This window comes from Chiloscyllium plagiosum, unplaced genomic scaffold, assembly GCF_004010195.1.
Source record: "Chiloscyllium plagiosum isolate BGI_BamShark_2017 unplaced genomic scaffold, ASM401019v2 scaf_7789, whole genome shotgun sequence".
In the NCBI taxonomy this organism is placed as follows: Eukaryota; Metazoa; Chordata; class Chondrichthyes; order Orectolobiformes; family Hemiscylliidae; genus Chiloscyllium; species Chiloscyllium plagiosum.
The window spans coordinates 1-4,001 of NW_025210797.1; the positions used below are offsets into that span (position 1 = coordinate 1).

Below are 4,001 nucleotides of genomic sequence, written 5' to 3' on the forward strand. Positions count from 1 at the left end.
TCTGAAAGGCAGCATCTCCAACAGTGCAGCTGTCCATCAGTACCGCACTGGAATATGTGTAGTGAAGTCAGCCAAGTGGGCCTCAAAAATAGGGGTTCCCTGAGTGGGGCTGTTAACCTGGTCTACTCAGGGAGCCCTGGTTGATAGATATAAACAGGAGTGTCAAAACATTGACTGGAATGAGGAATATTCCACGTAGCCTGCTTGCTGCTTCCCTGCTTCCTGTAAAGACTTTGTTCCAGTTTCTCCATCTCCATTGCATCTGTTTTGATGATGCCAACTTTTAAAAGGAAGCCTCCAAAATGTCCACCTTCTTCCTCAATCGAAGATTTCCCATCATTGCTTGACGGGACCCTCAGCCAGGTTGGGCCCATCTCCCACACTTCAGCCCTTAGCCCTTCTCTTCCCTTCCACAACAGCGATATGGTCTCCCTTGTCCTCACCTACCATCTCACCAGCATCCACATCCAGAAGATCATTAGCACGATTTCCGCCACCTACAGCAGGATGCCCCCAACAGTCACATACTCTCTTTCCCTCCCTTGCCAGCCTTCTGCAGGGACCCTTCCATCTGGAACACCTGGTATACTCTCCATTACCACTAACATCACCCCACAGCCCCAGGACAGAATGGCAGAAAGTGTAACACTTGTGCATTTACTTCCTCCCTCCTCAGTATTCAAGGGCCCAAACATACCTTCCAGGTGAACCAGCACATTTACCTGCCCGTCACTCAAATCTAGATTACTGCATTCATTGCTCAAAATGTGGTCTCCTCTACATTGGCGAAACCAAGCATAGACTGGGTTAGTGATTCATAGAACACTGCGTTCTGTCCACAGAATTAACCCATGTTTCCAGTCGCCTGCCACTTCAACGCCCCAGCCTGTTCCCAGGCCCACATCTCTGTCTTAGGCTTGCTGCTGTGCTCTAGCGAAGCTCAGGACAAGCTGGAAGAACAGCACCTTATTTTCCACTTGGGAACTCTAAGCCTTCTGGACTCAATATCGAGTTGAACAACTTTAGGCCTTGCGTCCCTTTCCCCAAACTTTCCCCCACCCCCACACACCAGGCCTTGTCATTACAGGGGCTGATGCCACACACAGCCCATTGTCAGCTACTAATAGTCTCCATTAGCAGCAACTTGTTCCCCTAAGCTGGTCTATATTCATTCCTTTGTCCATCCATTTGTTTTTCTCTCCCTTTTGGCTTCACCTCTGCCTAAAGTTTATCCCTCCCCTCTCCCCTCATCTTCGACATTAAAGCCAAACTTTTCCTAGTTACCATCAGTTTTGAAGAAGGGTCTATGACAATGCTGTCACTTTGACAGGTTATTTCGTCCTGGTATTTTTTTAAGAGAGGTTGGAATGCTGACATGGAGAGGCGTCTCTAAGAAAATAAACAAATTGTGAGGCCTTGGGGTTTTATTTTTAAAAGTTGGAACAATGGAAGCAGTCTGGCTGTAGCCAGCCCTTCTAGTTTTCTTTTAGTTTTTAGGTTTAGTTTTAAACAGAAACTACTGGCGTCTCAAAAGAGCTAGATTAGATTCCCTACAGTATGGGAACAGGCCATTTGGCCCAACAAGTCCACACTGACCATTCAAAGAGAAACCCACCAGACCTATTCCCCCTGACTAACCTAACACTCTGGGTAATTCGGCATGACCAATTCACCTGGCTTGCATACCTTTGGATTGTGGGAGGAAACCAAAGCAAGCCCATGCACACACAGGGAGAATGGGCAAACACCACACAGGCAGTCACCTGAGGCAGGAATCAAACCCGGGGCCCTGCTGCTGTGAGGTAGCAGTGCTAACCACTGAGCCACCATGCTATCCAAGCTGGCAGCTTCAGTGACTGTCCCCTAGCAGCTACTTTCTCTGAATTTTCTCTTGATTTTGTTTCCTCTTAGATTGGAGAACTGCATTTGAGATTCTGCTTCAGAATTTGTCATTTTGGTCAAGGGGTGCGTTTATGGGATGTTCTTATATCGAACAGTTAATTAGTAATAGTTACTGTGTCTATTATTTGTTTGGTTTGCCAATAGTTAAGTTATTCTAAATTCCTCTTTCCTTACTTTTTATTTTAACAATAGTGTTTAAATATAAATTGTTTTCCTTGACTGAGTAGTTTTGACAAGTTGCATTGCATCTGGAATATGGCACTTCACAACTACCTTGAAAATGAGAGAACGTTACGGTCTCGGCTACCTTGTATATTGAGGTGGTCTGATCTGGTCCATAACAGGACACTGAACTCGAAACGATAAGTATGATTTCTCTTCACGGGTGCAGCCCAGGATTGGGCGAGAAATGGGTAAACCATGAGCGGAAGAAATAGAGTGGACAAGGAGAAACTCTTCCCATCGTAAAAGGTCCAAGAACGAGACATCATAGATGGGGATGGGTGATGGAAGAGAAAACATTTTCGCTGAGCGAGTAGTTATGGTACGAAATTAACTAATTGGGAGTGCAGTGTAGACAAGTTCAAAGGAGGCATTCAAGAGAACATTGGATGATTAGCTGGATAGAAATAGTGAGCAAGGTTATGGGGGGAAAAGGCAGGAGAGTGGACCTAGGGAATGATGCTGGTTTGAAAGCCTATTGCAGCCAAGATGGCCTCCTGTCACACCATAACAATTTTGTGATTCAGCAATGACGAGATGGAGAAGGGTGACCAATTTTCTTTTGTTGACCCAGAGTGAAATGGGATAAGCCAGATGGAGTGTGCGTAGCTACGATAAAGTTGACACAATCAGAGGGCAGCACTGCTGGGATTGCTGAGGTGGGTCACAAACTATGCTGTGTCTGAATTGGGAGGCCAGAACTGGAAGGTAAAATATTTAGGGCTGAAACGATAAGGCCCATTGAACTAGGCGGGGAGGTGCCTCACTGTTGATCATTGTGGCTGGAATGTAACATTTTTCACTGCGGATCCCTACTCCTGATCTTAGGAATTCAGCCCTGATGATCTCCTGGCCTGGCAGAGAGAGGTCAACTCCTTTGTTATGGAAGCTCCAGTGATGAGGTGGGGGAGGAGCAGTCAGACACAAGAGAACACGACCTACTCTTGCCGATGGCTTCGCTGGTGGATACGGTAATCTGGGCAGGAATGGGGCAATGTCACTGGAAACCCTGCCCCACCTCTTAGTCTGATTCCTGACAAAGAGATTACGCTCAAAACATCAAATCTCGTGCTCCTCGGATGCTGCCTGACCAGCTGTGCTTTTCCAGTACCACACTCTTTGATCTCTTATTTTCAAACTGCCCCTCCTGTTCCTGTCCCCACCTCAGAGAAAGTGAACCCAACTCTCTGCCGTGAACCCAACAACAGCATCCTTGCTTCATGTGTAAAGAAGTCGTTCTGACGTTTGCTCTTAAATCACGAGGATAATCTTAACAAAATGCCCCTCTTAATTCTCTGACAAATAACACTCCTGAGCCAACCTTTAAACATCTGACACAAGTTAGGCACAAGCCCCTATGTGCACTGCGCCTGGAAGGTGGAATTGAACCATTCTGTCTCTAGATAGCTACAGGTTTGAAACCTGCACCCTACACCACTAGCAATCATCCAGGCATCATGCATGTGTGGAGGGAATTTCATGGTCACGGGCAGACGGGTCTATCCGCTCAAGGATAGATTACCTGTTAGTGTCCCGAACGCTCTCGGTCAGATCCACCAACGTCAAGCCGGTGTTCTTCTCTGACCACTGCCTCCTGCTGGCCGACTGTCACCAACAGGACGAGCAGCGGGCTGGTAAGGGAACATGGAAGCTGAACACAAAGCTGTTGACCCCGGGAAACATTGAGGAGCTCAAGAGGGACTACGCAGGTTGGAGAACCGTGAAGCCCCTCTTTGAGTCCCCAGCGGACTGGTGGGAAACAGTAAAAGGGAACATCAAGAGGTTCTTCATCTTCAAAGGTGTTCAGGAGTCGAGAGAGAGGCGGGGAAAACTGTCCCAGCACCAGGAAAGTATGCAGAACCTGCTCCTGCTGCAGA

The 4,001-nt window shown here is 47.3% G+C and overlaps 1 non-coding gene across 1 annotated transcript; it reads right to left on the reverse strand.

Moving 5' to 3' along the window:
- Positions 1-3,491: 3,491 nt before the first annotated feature.
- Positions 3,492-3,578, reverse strand: trnastop-uca. Its single transcript has one exon. It is a non-coding gene; the product is annotated as a tRNA-Sec (tRNA).
- Between the last annotated feature and the right edge of the window lie 423 nt (positions 3,579-4,001).